Raw genomic sequence first — 22,339 nt, forward strand, 5'->3', positions numbered from 1 at the left:
CTTATCTTGGGCACCACTAGCACCACCTGTACCTGATGGCCTTCCTCGGAAGGTAAAGGAGAAGAATTTCAAGAAAGAACCTGGAGGCAGCCAGGAGGGCAAAAATGATCTTAGCAGAAGTTGCTTGAATGGTGTTCTAAGTGAAGAATCCAGGATGCAATGCATTGTAGAACATATTAAAAACACTCCCTTTAAGCAAAGCTGTGACATAAGACAATGTGCAAAGGTGAAGAGATGTCTGCAAATTCAGTTTATTCAGACAGAGGAAAAAAAACAATGAATGGTATGTATTCCCAGCCTCACTCTCTCCCTGACTTCCCAGAGGGAGGAGATCAATGAGAATAGTCAGTTGAGCCAGGACCACTTCTGCGGCTTCAGTAGGAATAATGCGTGAAGGGGGGTGTGGGGACAGAACAGAGAAGCAAAAGATTTACTGCGGAACTGAGAGTCTCTGGCAGGATGAAGCCAAAGCCAGAATGTAATTAGATAAAGAGGAGGCTGTTTAGACTGAGTTGGTTGTTCTTGGGAGCCTAGAATGGGAGTGAAGGGGAGGTGGGCTTTGAGAGCATCTGCTCATATGTGGGAGACAGAAAAAGATAATGTTCAACTTGGGGGAGTTTTCATTTGCATTATGAATGTCATTTTCTTTTATAGGGTTGTCAAATTTAGCAATTAAAAATACAGGATACCCCAGTTAAGCCTGACTTTCAGGTTAACAATGAATTATTATTCTCGAATAAGTATATCCCCAATATTGCATGGGATGTATCTATACTATGCACAGTACATATTCACACTAAAAGGTTTGTCATGGTTTATCTGAAATTCAAATGTAACTGGGCATTCTGTAATTTATCTGGCAACCCCACCTCTTTGGCATTTTCTTGAGAGGCTGTAATAAATAGAAACATTTACTGACTTTTATTTGAACTAGACAAAGAATTTTAAAAGGTCTGCAAGGCAGCTCAATGTGATGCTGAGTATTAAATGTATATACTGAAGGATAGAAAATGAGCAAACGGCTATGAGAGAAAAGAAAGAGAACAATTGATGGGAAAAGTTACTTCAAGAGATGTGAGGCAGCAAGTCACAACACCAGTGGAAGAACCAACCTTACTCAAATTGAGAGCTGGCCCTTACCTGACACAAGGGTGGAGTAGAGAGGTTGGATATGTATTTAAATAAATTTGCACATATAAGAGTTAAAAGTTTTGTATAGGGAGTTCACTTCATGGCTTAGTGGTTAATGAACCCTACTAGGATCCATGGAGATGCGGGCTGGATCCCTGACCTCGCTCAGTGGGTTATGGATCCGGCATTGTTGTGAGCTGTGGTGTGGGTCACAGACATGCCTCAGATCCCGCGTTGCTGTGGCTCTGGTGCAGGCTGGCAGCTGCAGCTCTGAGTAGACCTCTAGCCTGGGAACTTTCATATGCCCCAAGTGCAGCCCCCCCCCCAAAAAAAATTGTCTACATTGTTAATTCCTCAGGGACAGGGACAATGTCTTTTACATTTTGTAAGCACTCAATAACCATTTGTTACACTAAATTTGTTCCGCTTTTTATTAAATGGAGGGGAAAGGGAGGCCCTTCCAGTTGGGGTGAGGCAAAAGATGAAGATTTGGAAAGGCCAGTTTGGAAACTGGGAGAAGAAACTGCCAAGAACACACGCAAGGCTTTTTCACTGACTGCCGGGTGGGCTGGAACCACACATGATCAGTAACATAAGGTGAGAACGATATTCCAGCAAGTACATTTTGCTGTGATTCAAAAGTTCCCACCTCCCAGGCTCCCCAAATCCTTAGAATGTAGTCCCCACAATTAACCTCTATTTTTTGCAAAAGTTCGTTTTTCTATCAGGGCATTTTAAAATGATGAGTCTTGATGAAACACTAAAAGTTTCCCATCCATAAAGCAACTCTTTCAAACGAAGCCAAGTCACGTGAAAATTAAGAGTTTTGAAACAACACCTAGAGCACTTTCCACTTAGTCAGAAGAGCTCTTGACAAAGACTCAGTTGCTACAAAATGGAAAGAGTGTTAAGCACAGACCCAAGAAAAATAATCAACAATGCTACTGTTTATCTTCCAGGATGCCCAGAAAGAACCTTCAACCATAATAAGCAACTCCAGGTACTAGAAGGTGGATACTTGAAGCTTTGGATAGGTATCACTACTTTAGTCTACACTTAGATTAAGTCAAGAGGAATTCACTACTTGAAACACAAACTAAAAGAAAATGGGTCTTTTAAAAAAATCTCTTAAGTCTCATCAAAAAATGCTCTCAAGGAGTTCCCTCATGGCTCAGCAGGTTAAGGATCCAGCATTGTCCCTGCAGTGGCTCTGGTTACTGCAGTGGTGCAGGTTCAATTCCTGGCCTTTTATGGATCACAATTTTGATGTCAAGTCTAAGAATTCTTTACCTAGCCCTAGATCCCAAATACTTCTTTTTTCCTAAAAGCTCTGTAGTTTTATATCTACATTTAAGACTATGATCCATTTTCTGTTACTTTTCTTTTGTATGAGGTTTAAGTCAAGATTCTTTTTCTTTGGAGAGGTGTGTCTATGGCTATCCAATTTCTCCAACATCATTTGTTGAAAAGCTATCCTTTCTCCACTGCTTTTAATGTTTGTCAAAAATCTGCTTTGTCAAAAATATCACACAGGCTTGATTACTCTACCTATATAATGCCTTATAATAGAGTAGGTTGATCTTTTATACTTTATTCTTCCTCTTCAAAATACTTAGTTAAAAAACATCTCTAAGGGGTGATAGGCTTAGGGTTAATATTTTATTTTATTTTATTTTATTTTATTTATTTATTTTTTGTCTTTTTGCCATTTCTTGGGCCGCTCCTGTGGCATATGGAGGTTCCCAGGCTAGGGGTCGAGTCGGAGCTGTAGCCACCGGCCTATGCCAGAGCCACAGCAACACAGGATCCAAGCCACGTCTGTGACCCACACCACAGCTCATGGCAAGGCCAGATCCTTAACCCACTGAGCAAGGCCAGGGATTAAACCCATAACCTCATGGTTCCTAGTCGTATTTGTTAACCACTGAGCCACGATGGGAATGCCTAGGGTTAATATTTTAAATAATACTCTTTCCAGCAGAATTTACAAACCTGGAGAAAGTCGCCCAATCTTAGCGGCCCTGGCACAGCAGGAAGCATCTGGAAAATACATTGCAAATTGTAGTTTCTGGAGAGGATTTGGGGCACAGACACCAGTTTGTTTGGACCTCATCCACAGGCTTCCCTCTGCCCACAGTTGAAATTAACTTCAAGTATTTCTTGTAGGGCTTCACCAGTACAACTTCAAGTATTTCTTGTAGGGCTTCACCAGTACTGCACAAGCCAGGACATGAATGAAAGGAGGCTCTTGTGCTCTCCTAGTGTTCATGTGTATAAATTACTTCTACAGTGTGGGGATCTTTCACATTGGTGGCCCCCAATGAACCTCCCAATATTCAAACCTTCTGTAGCCTCTTCCCCTGTGACTTGCTTTAAATGTTAGAATGTGTCAAAAATGATGTTTTGTATATAAATTGAAATTAATTATTTTCTTTTCTCTTTTTATGGCCACACCTGCAGCATACAGAAGTTCCCAGGCTAAGAGTTGAATGGGAGCTGCAGCTATGGGCTTACTCTACAGCCACAGCAATTCAGGATACGAGCCTTGTCTGTGACCTACACCATAGTTCACGGCAATGCTGGATCCTTAACCCCCTGAACGAGGCCAGAGATTGAACCCGCATCTTCATGGAGACTATATGGGGTTCTTAACCCACTATGCCACAATGGGAACTCTGAAGTTAATTCTTTCTTTCCCATATACTAGCAACGAGCAATTGGAATGAATCCTAAGGTGAATTATGGTGTTTAGTTAATATATTAATATGATCATTGAATGTCACAAACATGCCACACGAATGCAAGGTGGTAACAATAGGGGAGACCGTACAGAAAGAGGGTGACAAAGGTATATGGGAACCCTCTGTTCTTTCTGTTTATTTTTTCTATAAAACCAAAACTACTCCATAAAATAAGTCTATTTACTAAAAACAACAACAACAACAACAACAACAACAAAAAACTAACAATGCTGTGCCTGTTCTGGGCATAAGCCTTACGAAGATCTGGTAGCCTTGACGTCTGGGCTCTGAGGAGCCTTTAGCTGCCATATAAAAAGCCCCACTATCTTGCTGGAGAGAGTGTGGGGACCACATGAAGGGATCAAGTGGCTAGAAAGAGGCTCTGAAACAACAGAGAAGAGCTGGAAAATGCAGCCAACAGCACAACGCGAGGTCCAGCTCTCTACCCCAGTTAAGTCTCAGCCAATCCCAGCCCATCTCAGAGATCCCAGCAGAGGTACTGGATGTGGGGGAAAGAGTCAGACTTTTCAGCCGCAGCAGATACCACACAGAGTGGAGCGAGCCATCTCCACTGAGCTCTTCATGCCTTCCTGACTCACACAACCGGGAGCTAAGAAAAGGGTCATGTTAAGGCACTTGGTCTTGGCATCATTTTCTGCTCAGCAGTAGAGAAGTAGAAAGATCAAATAAATGGAAAGCTATGGCAGAGAAGCAGATATTTTCCGTTGCTTCTCTTCCCCATAATGTTTGGCTCTATACTGGTGGAAAGGAGAATCGATTCATAAAACACAAGACCCTGTTAAGGCACACGGCCTTCATGCTCTGTCTGTTCTGCCAGAGCCTTGGCGGCAGTCCTTAGGGGAGATGACTCTTAGAACTTTAACTTAGAACTTTATGAATAGAGCCGAGGAATAAATGATCTCATTCTGTGGCATGAACATGTTTAGTTGGCAAACATGATTACATACAACTGTATGAGGAGTGATGGATGGTGATTCCCAGCCTTCATTTCTTTTTTTTTTTTCCCCCCTATGGCCACATCCAAGGCATGTGGAAGGTCCTGGACCAAGGATTGAATCCATACCTGAGGCAACATTAGATACTGGATATTTTAACCCATAGCACTGGACCAGGGATCAAACTGTGTCTCTTAGGCAACCCAAGCTGCTGCAGTTGGATTTCTAACCCACTGCACCTCAGCAAGAACTCCCAGCCTTCATTTCTTCTTCTTTTTTAGAGCCTAACCTTCAGCATATGGAAGTTCTCAGGCAAGGGGTCAAATTGGATACAGCTGCCAGCCTACACCACGTCCATAGCCACAGCTATGCAGGATCCAAGCCGCATCTGTGACCTACACCACAGCTCACAGCTATGCTGGATTCTCAACCCACTGAGCAAGGCCAGGGATCGAACCCTCAACTTCATTATTACTAGTCAGATTGTTTCTGATGAGCTGCTATGGGAACTCCCCCAGCCTTCATTTCTAATTCTTCCTCACTAGGAATTTGTTAAAAACCTTATTTGGATATTTAACAAATATTTATGGTGCCCACAGATGCCAGCACTGTTCTATCGTGCTGTACACAGCAGGGAATACCAAAAAAAAAAATCTCTCCTATAATGATCATATGGGAATTGATGGAATGGGCTGAACTGAACTATGCTGATCATATTGAGACATCTAGGTTTTGTTACTGTCCTTCTGCCCATGTTCCAGGTGGTTCCTGATGTTCGTGTTAACTAAGTAGACAGATAGATAGATAGATAGATAAATTATTTATTCATTTTTTTAGAAAAGTTTTAGAAAAGCCCTTATTACTTATTCATTATAAGACATTCCTCTTTTTTTTTTTTTTTTTGTCTTTTGTCTTTTGTCTTTTTAGTGCCAAACGCTTGGCATATGGAGATTCCCAGGCTAGGGGTTGAATCAGAGCTACAGCTGCTCAATGCCAAAGCGACAACAATGCTGGATCCGAGCCACGACTGCAACCTACACCACAGCTCACAGCAACAGTGGATCCTTAACCCACTGAGGGAGGCCAAGGATTGAACTAGGATCCTCATGGATCCTAGTCAGATTTGTTAACCACTGAGCCACGACGGGAACTCCTCATTATAAGACATTCTGAATTTGCATCTGTAATGCAAATATTCAATGCAGCCTCCTCATCACCTATAAAGATGAGGGCTTTCTCCCCCACCAGCCTAATCCCTGCTGCTAATTATCCTTTATCCTGGGAAATAACTCTCTTGCCATCTGCAGACCTACAGCTTCTGTCTGGAAACATAATCTTTCATTCAGCTGCCTTTCTGGATGTATCATAGCTAGAGCTGCGGGAGGTTGGGTCTGAAATGAAATGGAACATCCACAGTGATAAAACCTCATGTATTTGCTACTCTGTAGAACCCCACAAAACCCTTCTCTGGTAGCCCAGGCCCTGGATTTTAGAACACACTTGGTGGTTTGCTTACCAAGGCTGATTTGCCTCCTGGGTTTCTCAACCTCTCAAAAAATCCCCTCCATCCTAGCCTGGCACCTCCCTCCTCATCTCCATGTTCCTTAGAAACTGCAGTCCAGTGTTCGTGTTAGGGGGTTCAGGAGGCAAAGTTCAGCTTCTCAAAGAAAGGCTTACCCAGAAAATACACAGCTGGAGAGTTGGGGCTTACTGTACACATTCTGTTCATGTTCTGTTTTTTGTTTGTTTGTTTGTTTGTTTGTTTGTTTTTAGTCCCCCACCTGCCACATATGGAAGTTCCTGGGCCAGGCAGTCAAATCAGAGCTACAGGTGCCAGCCTACACCACAGCCATAGCAACTCAGGATCTGAGCCACACCTGCAGCTCACGGCAACACCGGATCCCTAACCCATTGAGCAAGGCCAGTGATCAAACTCTCATCCTCACAGACACTATGTCAGGACCCTAACCCACTGAGTCACAATGGGAACCCCTACTGCACATGTTTTAGATTTTCAACCTATGTACTGAGTAATGCTGAGACCAGGAAAGAGTGGACAGTGTGTGCTATAAGTGTCTGAGGTCTGTGTATACAACAGAGACTTATTTGGAGGGTTAAAAAGAAAAGCAACTTCTCCAGGGCAAGATCCAAGAGGAGTATCTGGAGCAGGAAAGGAAAGAGGTACTTTCCAGGGGGTATGAGGAGTGGAGGTTGGTAGTCAAATCACAGAGGACATGCAGGGACACTAAGCAGTTTGATTAATGTCCCCTTTTTTAGAAAGAGAAGTACAAAATATTTAACATATCCACCTGTAAAATAATAATTAAAAAAGGATTCAAAACAGAAAACTTGATTTAATTAGTATGAGAATACTAAAAGTCTTCAAAACATACCAGACAATAAAAGAAAGGTGAAAGGGAGTTCACTGGTGGCCTAGTGGTTAAGGATCCAGCATTGTCACTGCTGTGGTGCAGGTTTGATCCCTTGCCTGCAGATGTGGAAAAAAAAAAAAAAAAAAAAGAATGGAAAGTATCATGGTCTATGTACATGGGTTGGAAAGAATAATTTTCTAGATTCAAAGCAAGGTGAAGAAAAGACAAGTTTATTGAGGCAAGAGACACTGTTAACACAGCGGGCTGGCTTCTTGATAATCAGGGAAAGCCAACAACAAGCAAGTGTGTAGTCATGTCTGTTTTTATAGCCCAGGGAGAGGAGAGGTCTCTGGCTACACCTGCTGACCTGCTAATTAGTTGGGGCAAGAGGGGTCTTATGATACACTTGCTGGTTGGTTGGGGGCATAAAGGCCCTATAGGGGCATGGTGAGGAGAGGGACACATACTTTTCTTAGTAGGGGTAGGAAGGAGTAGGCCAGGTGGCTCAAGGTGGGGGAAGGGGCATTATAGTGAGACAGGTGGGGTGATGCTAAGAGTCTGGTCATTCTTGTCTTGGCCAGAGGCTTTGAGTTCTATCTCCTTGAAGGGGACTTGAAGTCCAACAGAAGGAGCCAGAAGTCAGTGTGAAGGGATTTAAACAGAGAGAGGAGGAGGATAGGAGAACCAGAGGAAAAAAGGAAAGTTGGAATATGAGCTCTAGGAAAGCTTGGGAAGGAAGAGCCCATGTCTGTCATGTCCCCCTGGTTGAGGTCAGCGATGAGTCCCAGTGTCCTGAGCAATCTTGAGAAAATCCTCTGGGCCTTGTTTTCTGGGGTTGCAAATCAGGCAGTTGGAGCAAAGGATTTTTTAGAGTCCCTTCCCTGTCCTGATCTCATCCCATCTCTGAGGCCTGAAACTGGCCCCCCGCAGTGGCCAGAGCTCAGCAGACCTACTTGTGCTGCTATTCTTCTCACTAAGTGTTTAGCTTGTATATTTTTCACCCCATAAGTATAACTTGTCATTTATTTTGTTTACTGCTGATTTTGCTTTTAAGGTACTTTTTAGTTCCAAGATGTTGGAGCCAGTGGTTATCTCATTACTTGCTTCTCTGAGGTTATAGTACCAGCTATTATTAATGCTCTTAACCAGGCAAGAGAGTCTATGAAGTGTTGAAACCTGAGATTCTGTCACTGTCCCAGTACAGATGGAGAAGTCGGCTCTGGTGCTCCATAGGGAAGAGGCAAACTAGGATTGTTTCCTCCAATTACACAGCACAATGAATAGTGACAAGGTGACAGCAATTGTACCTCATGTTTGTTCAACTCATTAAAGAACAAAGACTACAGAATCCCTGGAGCTCCTTTATGGGAATCAAATAGTGCAAAGGGTACTCAGGCTTTGAGATGTACTGTGTTTAAATAATGGTCCCAGGTTCCCTAGGCAGCTTCACAGAGAATCCATGTCACTGTCTCGCACTTGAGTCTAACCACGTTCTATGTCTGGGCTTCTCAAGTTACTTACTCACATCACTGAATGCGTATTTATCGGCAGATATTGCCAAATGAGTGGTTGAGCAACATGAGGGCAGAATCTGCCTCTCATTTTACTTTTCATCTTTTAGAGAACCTCAGATAAAAATAGCACCAAGTAACCAAACAGAACATACTTGATTAATTTGTTGTGAGGTACCGAATGAACCAGTAACTAATTATAAGGAAGTTGTGTTTGTAGTGCAAGCAGATGCTCTAGTACTGGTCTCTGTCTCCTGTCTTCCCCAAACCCAGTTGGCTCAGTGTTGGGAGAAGTTTGTGGAGGAAACTTGGCTCATCTCCCTCGTTTGACTGTAACTGTAAAATGAATGGATTTCAGCTTATACAAATGAGAGCTGAAAGACACCCCTAAGTTCACTGAGGCCAAACTGCTCATCTTACAGAAGACAAAAAAGAGAAGCTTAAATGTGGCTTATTTGGTTAGGATCTGACTAGGACTAGAACTGGTTAGTAATCAGTTTCCATCTTGACCATTAGAACTCTTTACTTTGTTGACATCTGGATCTTCCTTTCTTTTAACTGGCTGCCTGTGCCCAAGCAAATAAATCCCGTAAGAAATTCTGGGGGATATTCTACTGCCTTTCTTGCTGAAATACATCAGCATATGCTGCAGTGACAACTCCAGTTCTGTAACCCTCTGGGCCGCAAGAGAACTCCCAGTTTGCTATTATTTTATCAGGACTTTTGTACTACTATTTTAGGAGCTATTGGTATGTGGTTTTCTCTCTGTAGCTTTGATATCAAGGCAAGGCTGCCTCTATAGAACAAGTTAGGAAGTACTCTCTTGTCTTCAGTTTGTTGGAAGAGTTTGACAAGGATTTGTGTTAAGTTTTCGGAATTCATCAGGGAATGCCATTTAGTCCAGTGCTTTTCTTTGTTGGGAGAAATGATGATTTTTTAGTCAATACAGAAAAAGACCACATTCCTTTTCATGATCAGATGAGATAATAATCCATCCACCATCCTATTAAAACATTATTCTTTTTCCCTATATCCTCCCTCTCTTAATAACTTTAAGACCCCTAGGAGGTTTACAAAGTTGGGATGGGGGGAGAAGGGGAGGCGAGAGGGGATCATAATTACTTTATTGGGTTTTGTTTTGTTTTGTTTTTTTGCTTTTTGGGCCACACCCGCAGCATATGGAGGTTCCCAGGCTAAGGGTCAGAGATGCAGCTGCTGGCCTACACCACAGCTTCAGCAACGCCTGACCCTTAACCCACTGAGCAAGGCCAGGAATCGAACCCAAAACCTCCTCATGGTTCCTAATCGGATTCATTTCCACTGTGCCACGATGGGAACTCCCCCTTACACTTACTTTAAAGAGGAAACACCAGGAGTCTGTTGTGTCCCCAGGAAGTCTTGGACTCCTTGCTGCAGTCACTACCACATGGTGTCACTAAAAGTGTGGCCAGAAGGAGGCAGCACTTGGTAACATACAGCAACTCCAAGGCCCTAGATCTGAACGCTACAAGAGTGATGTCCAAACTCTTTGCTCAAGAACAGCTCAGAACTTATATTTCAGCCCTCTCAGTTTTTAGTTGACATTTAAAATTTTGTCCATAATGGAAATAGTTACAAAAGATATAATTTATGTCCTACTATGAATGTTGCTATTTTAAAATGAAACTGTTATACCACACTTTTAAATGCATCTGGTGAAATCTAGCCCTATGATACTCACTATCAAACATTTTCAAAACACATAAGTTGCTTAACTTTTGAATATCATTCCTTCTTACATATAAATTGTATTTTCATTCCACCTTCTCCAAAGACTTTTTACATGTTAAAGTCTTTTTTTATATAAATTTGTCATCCTTCTTCCCAATGACAGTATTTATAAAATTAAGATATGAAAGATTGTTATTTCCCATTACCCCATTTCTCTAAATATTTCATAGGTCTCTTTTTTTAAGATTTTTACTTTTTCTATTATGGTTGATTTACAATGTTCGGTCAATTTCTACTGTACAGAAAAGTGACCCAGTCATACACACACACACACACACACACACACATTATCTTTTCTCACATTATCCTCCATCATGTTCCATCACAAGTGACCAGAAATAGTTCCATGTGCTATTCAGCAGGACCTCATTGCTTATCCACGCCAAATGCAATAGTTTACATCTACTAATGCCAAACTCCCAGTCCATCCTGCTGCCTCCCTTGGCAACCACAAGTCTGTTCTCCAAGTCCATGAATTTGTTTCTTTTCTGTAGATATGTTCATTTCTGCTGTATATTAGATTCCAGATATAAGTGAAATCATATAGTATGATGTAAAATGAAACAAGAATGGATTCAGCTGTTGCCAGTAAAATGTCCCCCAGCCCTGAAAGCAGTTAGGACAAAGTGGAAAACAGTAAAGGGTGGAGAGGTAATGGATTATTAATAAATATTAAGGAATAACATATAAGATGGAAGGCAGGCATATGATGAAATACCTGGAGGGCCAGAAACTTAGAGTGTTGGGACAGCTAAATAACAATGGCTAGAAAAGGCAGTAGGAATGAAAAAAAGAGAGAGAAAAGAGCATGTTTCCAGGTTCCATGGCATGAAGATGAGGTAGTAAGAAGCTGCCTCTTAGAAAACAACAAGCGACATGAAGTCATGGGGAAAATCTATATTTCAGATAAAGCGAGGAAGAAGAAAGACAGTGCTGGGAAAAGGGAGTGCCTGCCTTGGTTTTTCTGGGCAGCAGAATAGGAGTGGCAAGATGAAACAGGGAGTTATACGAAACCAACAAGGAACAGCAGTGGGTTTCACTGGAAGCGTGAAGTAGGATGACTATCTTGGGTAGAATTGGAAGTGTGGGAATGGGGGGGAGTTATATGAAATTTTCTCAGTCATCTTTGATAAACCTACATATGAGACCAATACCCTAATGCTTTCTATATCTCACTGTAGTTGGTTCTTCTCTGAGAAAATTAAAGCAAAGCTTTTTAAATCCCTTCTGATGTTATTCCATGTCTACATGTAGCTATAACAATATCTGTATCTATAGGGAATACAGATATTGGCAGATATCCTATTATTAGTTGCTTAAAGGGTCTCCACTAACCAGTTCCCCTATGATAGGCATAACCACATATGTGGTAAGAAGGAAGAAATGAAATGCTCCCTACGATGTGCAATTTAATAATGCTGACCCATCTTCATGCCCTTCACAAGGAAGTGAGGTTTAGGAAAACAGAGGCATTATTTCTTAATCAACCTATAAAAGTATTAGAAATTGCAGGATGGTTCCTGAAGGTGTGATTTCCTCTTGAGTTTTATTGGGTTCCTGGATACCTGGGGCCAATGTGTTGGTGTAGATTTAGAAAATTCCCAAAGATATAAGTTGGAAATTACTGACTTGCAAAATCTCCTGAGAATGATGAGTCTTCCATGACAATGTATGACATCAGGGTGTCATAATCTTGTCTATTACATGCCACAATTCAAAGACAAGAGAAGAAAGTATGATATGGTTTCTTTTTGAACCAGCCCAATATCTCCATAAATGTAACCAAACTTCTGGTCTTTATCAATTAGTGCCTTTTCCTCTAAGACAAACTGCATGAAAAATCTGGTTAATTCTCAGAAGAATTTAGTCCTAGTTGAAAGTTCCCCTGAAGTCCGTTTGTCCTACTCTGCTCCCCTATTTCCTTCCCTGGGCCCAGGCTGAGTGCTTGCTGCTCTCCTATGGGGGACGGATCCCTTTATCTTTGAGCCCAAAGAAACCCATCCTGACCCAGGAACCTCTTCTCTCTCTGTGACAGTGCCTGGTGAGGCTACTTGACTAGAAGCTCCTATTGCTCATGTTTGTGATTTTTTTTCATCCTGGGTATTTTCTCTTATATTTTCTTCTATTTTTGGACTTACTCCTTCATCAGAATTCCAATAGCCTTCATCCTCCCTCAGCTCCATCCAGTATCAACTAGGGAACTTTCATCTATAGCATCATTCAGGGATCACTAGACACATATTGATAAAGGAGACTTAAGAGCAGCAGGGCCTGGAGTCAGGGGATCAGGCAGAAACATCTTTCACTTTTAGAACAAAGATCCTCTACTCTCTTCACCTCGTTTCTCCACCCCTGTGCTCCTGGAACCTTGTTATAGGTGAATCTTCCTGTGAATACACAGTGGGCTCAGATAGAAACTCTGCTCCTAGCAGGTGTTAAAAAAGACCATAGACAGTAACAAGTGCTGGAGATGTATAGAGAACCAGAATTCCACACAGACAACTTCTGTCTTATTCTGGTGGGAATATAAATATAAAATGATACAGAGACTGTGGGAGGCAATCTGGCAGTACTTCCAAATGGAGATGTGCCATAAGACCCAGAGATTTCACTCTTAAGTATATGTCTAAGAAATTAAAGCATAATGGACACAATGAAATTTCTCCATTAGAGTTCATGTCAGCATTATTCACAACAGCCAAGGACTGGACGCAACCCATGTGTACATCCACATATGAATGGATTTTTGAAAAAGAGGGGTATTACCCAATGGAACATGATGTAGTCATATAAAGAAATGGAGCACAAATACACACTGCAACATGGAGGAACTTTTAGAATCTTATGCTGAGTGAAAGGAGCCTGATATGAAAGGCCACACTCCCTTTTATATGAAATATCCAGAATAAACACATCCATGGAGAGAAGCAGACTAGTGGTTTCCAGAGACTGGAGAGAAGGAAGACTATGTTGGGAGAGTCTTTGGGGAGTAATGAAACTGCTCTGAAATAGATCGTGGTGATGATTGCACAACCTTGTCCATGTACTAGAAGCCAGTGATTTACACATGGTTAAAAGATGAATCTTAAACCACAGACATCTCCTGGAATAACAGGGGATTGACTCAAGCACACCTCCAGGATTCCCAAATGCAGAAATGCTCAAGTATCTTATACCAAATGGCAGATACCCTACATACATTCTCCTCTATACTTTAAATTATTTCTAGATTTCTTATAACACCTAATACAATGTAATGGCTTTGTAAATAGTTGTAACTGCAATGTCAAATAGATACTGGTGTGGCAAATTTGAGTATCATTTTTTGGAACTTTGTGGAATTTTTTCCAAATGATTTCCATCTGGTGGCTTGAATCTGTGGACACAGATGGCTACTGGGTGTGAATTATGTTTCAACTGGAAAGTCAATCCAGAGTATAAACATCCTGCTCCTGATGGCAGGGGAGATAATGGGCCAGATGCCCTGGAAATACAGCCCTCTCCCTATGAAAGCCACGTCTCAGGGTGCAGGGTACTCTGGGGGGGGGGAAATTTTGGGGTTTTTTGGCCACCTCTTTTCCCTCTCAAAGTTATTCATTTCTATATATCCCAGCTGGATAGAGCAGTTTGGGAAAATGGAGGGTCGGGTAGGATTTGATTCTTTCTCTGAGACATACACTGAGAGAAAACCACACAGTTCCATTCCCCACTCACTGGTCCTGGTTGTCTCTGGATGGAGCCTGAAAGGGTGTCTGAAACCCCACATTCCCTCCTACTGACTGGGGGGCCCACAGAGAAGAGTTTTAGAGACACATTCCCGCCCCCTCAGATTTTGTATCAGGACATTAATTCTTTTGAGAGTGAGGAAGAAACAGGTTTTCATTTAGACACAAGAAGATATGTCATTTAAAGCCCAGAGTCTGTCTCACATAGTGTGGGCAGTGAATACACAGTTACCTTTATGAACCAGCTACCTGCCTGGATATCTCACCTGTGCAATTCACTACCCATAGAAACCCAGGCATTTGTTCAGCCATCCTGTGCCTCCTTTCTGTCATCCAGCAAGTGGGGAAAACAAAGGCACCAGCCTAAAGAGGGTATTAAAGAGGAATATGTGTAAATACAGATCTCTTCTCAGTAAAATTCAACAACTTTTAGTATTATTCTGCTACTGGAACCCCAAGTACATGAAAAGAATGAGGCTCCAGTGATGAGATCCTTAACCACGACACTCAAAGACTCCTTTTCCTGCCTTCTCTCACAGGCATTTGACACGGTTGTCCAGACCATGAATCTGAAGCTGGGTTGCTAATTGGCAAGCAAACTGAGAAATGTCATGATTCTGGGGCTCCGATGAATTTTCTCTTTGTTTTTTTTTTTTTCGGTCTTTTCTAGGGCCAAAACCGCAGCATATGGAGGTGCCCAGGCTAGGGGTCGAATGGTAGCTGTAGCTGCCGGCCTACGCCAGTGCCACAGTAATATGGGATTCGAGATACATCTGCGACCTATACCACAGCTCAGAGCAACGTAGGATCCTTAACCCACTGAGCCAGTATTGTAATTTTAAATACAAGGATGAATGAGAGGAGTTCCTGTCGTGACACAGTGGTTAACAAATCCAACTAGGAACCATGAGGTTGAGGGTTTGATCCTTGGCCTCACTCAGTGGGTTAAGGATATGCATTGCCATGAGCTGTGGTGTAGGTCGCAGACACGGCTTGGATCCTGAGTTGCTGTGGCTCTGGCATGGGCCGGGGGCTACAGTTACCATTCGACCCCTAGCCTGGGAACCTCCATGTGCCATGGGTGCAGCCCCAGAAAAGAAAAAAAAAAAAAAAAAGGAAAGAAAAGAAAAGAAGATGACTATTGCAACCTAAATGGCCCCTGTTTGTATCAGTAATTCCTCTCACTGAGCACATGTTAACACTGCAAGGGAAATGGGCTTCCCACTAACTAGAAATCACAGAACACCTGAGAGTGGCGGCAAGGGGTGTGGAGGTGGCGGCGGGGGACACTGCCAAGGTCCAGCCTTTAGGGGAAGGCAAATCGTACCTGTTCTCCACTCGTTGCTGAGACACTTCGCCAATATCACTCAGGCTGAGACTTCAAACTACCTTCCTGATCCGACAGAACAATGACTGAGGCAAGAGACGTGTTGACCAAGACCTTTCAGAACATCACGTAGAAAATAGAAGCTTTCTAATAGTCTGTGTTGTAAGTGGCCTGGAAGACAATTCCGCACGTAAAAGAGGCAGATTTGGTTCAAGGGTTGTTTTCAGTCTCCCGAGCGTGGGAACTCAGGGTATGTGAGGAAGCTGGACTCTAACTTTATTCTCATTGTTATTAGGAAGACACCTACCTGCATTGTCCAATGAGCCAGTGATTGCAGGTCGCGGTTGCTTCTGCCAGAGAAAAGGAAATACGAGGTTGTCTTTCCTCATGGAGACCTCATGCTCACGAAGGTGACGGTAACCTGGTGAAGAAATCAAAAGTTGATTCACTTGAAATTCCACCTGCTCTGAGGAATGGGAGGTGGCAAGAGGGAGGTATATATTCCGAATCTGACTGTTCACTACGCACAGGCTTACAGGCTCCCTGCCCGCCTCGGCTTCCTCCAGGAGTACAGGTAAGGGCTTCCTGCAGCTCTGACAACTACAGGCACCATTTCTGAAAGTCACGCCCATAATGTGTTCTCTACCATGCATCGACATGATTATGCATGGCTGTATGTTACTTCTCCTGCCAGGACAGTAGTAAAATAATAGTTTCATCTGCTCTAACCTTTAGGTACTTTATTTACTTCCAAAAACCCTCCCAATGCTCCCTTGGGAGCATGGGCGATGGGGGTGGAGCGTGGTCTGCACCCACAGAGCCTTCGAGAAAAAGGCGGAGAGGTGCCTGATGAGACGTGGCTGGATATTGTTACATCAATCTTTGTCCTGGTGTCTGCAACAAAGCATTTTCTACCCAGGATGGGTACAACCGGGAAGGAAGAAACGATAAAGATGTTCGATTCGTTTTTCACAAACCTTTACTTTAAATGCCAATTTCAATAGTCTTCTAGCAATGAGATATTTCCACGCACAATTTCTAAAGGCTGGAAAAGTAAACAGAAGAAAAACATTAGTTGCCAGAAGGCCACAACCCACATGGAAGGCATTTATTTTAGGACAATTTCATTACAGGCTAAGCTTCCCTTCAGTGAATTTCATTGTAAAAGGAATCTGATGCTTTTCCAGGAGTTCCAGACCACATCGAGCCACCCACCATGAGCTCTCTCAGTGAATCGATCATCCAGTTTGCAGTCGACCTGTTCCAACAGATCAGACGATCAGAGGGCGGAAACATCTTCTATTCCCCTCTTAGCATTATGTCAGCCTTAGCCATGACTTACTTAGGGTCCCGAGGACACACTGCATCAGAAATTCGAAAGGTGGGTGGCAGCTTCCTTTCCTTTGAACACTTGGCATTGCTTTCTCTGTTGGCTCGTGTGCAGGGATCACAGATCTGGCTGTGCCCAGGGGTCCCCCAGAAGGCTGCAAGCATCCCCATGACTGGGTGGCTCAGAGCCCGGGGGGGGGGGGGCATACACTCTCCCCCAGTGGTCCCCCCACCCCCATCTGCTTCCCCGTGCCCAGCTTCCTTGGAGGAGCTGGGGCGAACGCCTGCAGTTGCCTGACAACCAGTGGTGAGGCTCATCAAATGGAAGCGTCCAGGTAGAAACAGGCATTGGCTAAAGTCCGTGGGTGACATCTTTACGTGTTTCCTCAGTAATGGATGAAACATAAGTGAGGATTCTTTGAAATGGCTGGTGATCAACCAGCTTTGCTCTGTTGTTCAAGGAGCAAATGCTCAAACTGTGATTTATTTTATTCTTATGCCTTTATTTCTTGATTGTTTGTATTTTGGTTTGGTTTGGGCTTTGGTCTTGCTTGTCTGCCTGGCTCCGTCCTTCCTTCCTTCCTTCAATCCTTCCTTCCTTTCTTCCTTGCTTTCTCATTCTTTCTTTCGTGTAGGTAAAACTTCGGCCTAAAATGTCTTTGTCCCTCTTCCTGTCTCCTCCAGGCCCTCCACCTCAAGGAACTCGCGGAGAATGCAGAAGGAGCTACAGCAGACCTTGTGAGTCACAGATCACTTGGGTCTAGAAGGAGGCCACATGTCCAAGAGGGTCAGCGTTTAAACGGAGAATTTCAGATAAACTGGGAAAAGTCTATTTCTAAGGAACTCTTAGGCAAAATAGATTGGATAGTGTTGTTCCTCATTTCACATTACATATTTATTCATCTCGTGTATTTGTTCTCCTGAGAGGAGATTAGCATCTGCTTGACAGCATAAGCTCCAGAGCTGGAAGAGGTAGCTTCAAATTCCTGCTCTGCTGGTTAAGAATGGGGAATGTGGCAAAATACAATTCCTTTGAGCCACCGTGACCTCATCCCAGTGAACTTGGGGCAATAAAAGGTCTGCTTCAGAGAACATGCAAGTACGTGCAAAACAGGGAAACCGTGCCTGGAGTACTAGAGGCCCCGATCAAGGTCATGTATTGTTACTATAGAACAACCATAATGATCATAATCACAAAAGTGCTGCCCAAATTGCAGGATTTTAATTAAATCATACATTGCATCGAGTAGTAATAAGACACCCAAGTATAATTTGGGCCATGATTTTGTTCGAAAGGTATGGGTTATCGCCGAAATAACCCAAAACTCTTAGCTAGCGAGGGGCAGCGTCTAGCTTCAGACAGTCCTGAGGTGAAAACTTGGCTCCACGGAGCAGTTTCTTAATCCTGTGAGCTCTTACATTTTCATGGAAATGGAATGAAAGGCTTCGAAATGCTGATGGAAAGCCTTAGCAGTGAACCTGCACAGGGAGGGTGACCACCACAGTGAACAGTCACAGAGCCCAGTCGAGGTGTCTTAGCAGGTAATCCCACCAAGCGTATGACAGGGCATCATGTCATAACACAGGAAAATGTACTGGGAAGGACCCAATGTGATCCTCGCCCCCAAGGAGCTGGAGCTTAGCTGGGAAGCGCACTTCCAATCGTTTGAGACATTAGGAGACATCCAGGAGTGGAATGGTGCTGCAGCTCTAGTTCAGGAGAGAAAAGGTGTCAGAGCAGGAAGAAAGAATTACCGGGAAGAGTGAACATAAGGATGCGGAAAGACATTTTCTGTAAACTACACCACACATCCAGGAATAACAACAGACATCATCCACGGGGATACCAAACGCTAGGCGTGGATCTGACAGATTGATTCAGGTCTAGTCCTTACACCGACAGAGAATCCAATGAACTCATTTGTTTGCTGTCTGAAGGTTGGAAGGGCAGGAACTGTTCACCGTCAGTTTCAAAGGCTCCTGACGGAATTAAACAAACCCACCAATGCCTACGAGCTGAGCGTTGCCAACAGGCTCTATGGGGACAAGGAGGTTTCGTTTTCTCAGGTGAGTTTCATGGCGCGTCGCATCTCCGGTCTGGGTACCGGGTCCTCTGTCCCCGGACCGCCACATGGGGGACGGGGAGGCAGTTGAGCCCGGCTGACCCACATGGGCAGCATTTACCTGAGGTGCATCAGGGTCCCTGACCACAGCCCCACCCATGGAGGGTCCCAGAGCCTGACAGCCCACCAGCGAAGGGTGAGGTTAGCCATTGTTTTACGTAATCTACTTGGTCATGGCTGAACATAATTGAATTTGGGGGTGTTTACCTAGTTACTGATCAATGGCCCTCAATTCCTCCTTTCATCCTTCCCACATCGAAGGACTACCTGGAAAACGTCAAGAAATTCTACCTAGCCAGTGTGGCGTCTGTTGATTTTGTAAATGCTGCAGAAGAAAGTCGACAGATGATCAATTCCTGGGTGGAAAGCCAAACTAAAGGTACAGTATAGGAGACTCTCTCACCGAAGAGCCCCTTTCAAGTCCGGAGGTGTGTGAACCCGGTGCTGGCCGCTGCATGGGGAGCCAGGAGATGGAGTGAGATGACACTGCGGCAATTGCTTCCGCATGTTGAGTTCAAATGCGAGGAGTTAGGAAGAAAGAGAGGAAGGAAGGAGAGGAGAATGAACGGAGGGTGGAGGAACAGAGAGAGAGAACAAGCTAACTGAGGAGGCTAGGGAGGAAGACAAAGTGGGAGGCAGGGAGGGAGGGAGGGAGGGGAGGAGGAAGGAAGAAAATTGGGTTGTGGAAAGACGAGCCGAAGCCAGTTCGTCCGTGTTCAGAGTGAGGTGGCTCATGTCCCCCAGACAGAGACTCAGACCCTCCCAGGCGGAAGACGACGTGTCAGCCTGAGGGCGACTCCATCAGGCTGGTGCCCCGAGGAAAGCTTCACCTGGTGAACTCCTGGGCCTTGTTCCCTAATGCAGTGACCTGTGTGAATACTCCATGCTCAGCTGTAACGTCCAGAGCATCTTCCAGACAAACCACTTGTGCCTTTCATGGCAGACCTTTGATTTTCTTTCTTTGGCAGGAAAAATCAAGGATCTGTTTCGCAAAGGCATTCTGAGCAGCTCCACCACTCTGGTTCTGGTCAACGCGATCTATTTCAAAGGGCGGTGACTCCAGGAATTTAGGAAAGAAAATACTTCGAAAGAAAAATTTTGGCTGAACAAGGTATTGTCTATAAGTTATGTACAGTAACGTCAACATAGCTAGTTGTGAAAGCTGAAAGCTACACACAATATTTGACTACTGTAGAAACCCTCGTGGAAAGTCGCATTTGTTGAGGCTGTATTTTATTCTCTTTTCAAACCACTTTAGCTTTTTAGGCTGCGAGTCTTGATGAGACTCTTGTCTCTGATTCACAAATTTCCCAGAACATCTGTTAGAAGGTGAAGGTGTTTGGTATCACGATAGTATGCTATTGTTGTTGTTGTTGTTGTTGTTGTTGTTGTTACTTACTCTTCCTTGGCATTTTTGTGCCACATCGATCTATTTCAGGATACAAGCAAATCTGTGCAGATGATGAGAGAAACCAGAGCTTTCAAATTTGCCTCACTGGAGCACTTGCACGTCAAGATCCTGGAAATACCGTACACAGGCCAAGAGCTAAGCATGCTGTTGCTGCTGCCAGATGAAGTAGACGGTCTGCAGAAGGTAAGACCTCGTTCCTCCAATGCCCCTACCACTGTTTAACGTCCGAGTGGTACAACCTGGTACCGGCTGTTCGTGGAAACAGAACTCAAAAGAACTGAGGTCTGCAAAGGAAATATGTCATGATCTGGCAGCTTGAGACACAAAGATATATATATATATATATATATATATATATAGAGAGAGAGAGAGAGAGAGAGAGTCAGAGACAGAGACAGAGACAGAGAGAGTCATGTTTTTACAAAATAAGTTTATTTAATGGTTCTGCTGATATATGTATAAAACACCAACGATTCAGTTTATTACATGCAATAGCACTGTGTAAAATACATGATAAGGGCATATATGTTATATATAAAATATCACTGAATCTCCTGTACTTACATTTATTGTTAAAGTAAAGGTTCCGCACATGATTCGATCCAATGTTAAGCTGCTTCCACGTCCGCTGAGAGTTTTTCCGGTTGTTCCTTTTTTCCATTGTTACAGCTTGAAGAGGGACTCACTGCTGAGAAGTTGCTAGAGTGGACGAGCTCGCAGAATATGAAGGAAAGCCAAGTGGATTTGCACCTCCCTCGTTCAAAGTGGAAGAGACTATAAGCTCATGGCCAAGCTGGAAGCCCTGGGGATGGTGAGCGCCTTCAGAGCAGATGCCGACTTCTCGGGCATGACCGGAGACGCAGCTGGCGATATCCAGCGTGGTCCACAAGTCTTTTGTGGAGGTGACTGAGGAGGGCACGGAGGCCGCAGCAGCTACAGGTGTTGTTACTGGCATGACATCAGCACCATTAAATAACCATTTCCATTGTGATCACCCTTTCCTGTTCTTCATCAGGCACAATAAGACCAACAGCATCCTCTTCTGTGGCAGAGTCTCCTCCCCTTAGATGTGATTAGCCTCGGCTCCTCTAGGGTGATAGTCACAGGGTTGTTCTGGCCAAGCGATCGCTGAAAATAACAGGTGCTCCTTGATCCTGTGCTTCCCATCTCATAGCATCACTAAGAATGTAAAGGTTGAAACAGCGTGTCTGTCTGTCTCTCTCTTTCTACAAACCCATGCAAACCTCCTTTATTTCCCAACAATAACTCCCCTTTGGACAAAATGTTCCAGATATGATAAAAAGGATGTTTCAACACGCTGTCTTCACCTCGATTTGAAATAACATATCTGCTCTCTCAAAAATCGTTATCTACTACTCCAATCTACTCACCTAGACACCCACAGTTATTTGAATCTAGGTGATACCTGGGACTCTTACTTGTCAAGCTTGTTTGGTTTTATGAAGTACATGATCAATAAAACAGTGACTTAAGCATATCGCTTGTTGCCTTTCCCTTTTTTGTGTTTGCTTTCTTCCATGTCAACAAAGTGGACGTGGTCCACCACACATAGTACAGATAACTTGGAGGTAACATCAAAACATAAACAGAAAAATTCAAAAGAAGGGTAGAGCGTGATGATGCTGAAGAGGTAGGCTGCAGGCTGCTACCGGACATGAGAGGCTTTGTAGCCCATGTTAGGCACTTTGCATTTTTATCCTTAAGAAGTTAAATGAGGAGTTCCTGTTGTGGCTTCGTGGAAAAACCGACTAGTATCCATGAGGACATGGCCTTGGTCAGGAAGTTAGGATCTGGTGTGGCTGTGTCTGTGGCACAGGCTGGTGGCTACAGCTCAGATTAGATCCCTAGCCTGGGAACTTCCCCATGCCTCAGGTGTAACCCTAAAAAGACAAAAGACAAAACAAAAAAAGGTAGCTAGCGGC

General features: G+C 43.7%; 1 pseudogene; it reads left to right on the plus strand.

The window, feature by feature from the left end:
* LOC110261631 lies at positions 15,994-21,894 on the plus strand (annotated as a pseudogene).

Source organism: Sus scrofa, chromosome 1 (assembly GCF_000003025.6).
Source record: "Sus scrofa isolate TJ Tabasco breed Duroc chromosome 1, Sscrofa11.1, whole genome shotgun sequence".
Classification (NCBI taxonomy): Eukaryota; Metazoa; Chordata; class Mammalia; order Artiodactyla; family Suidae; genus Sus; species Sus scrofa.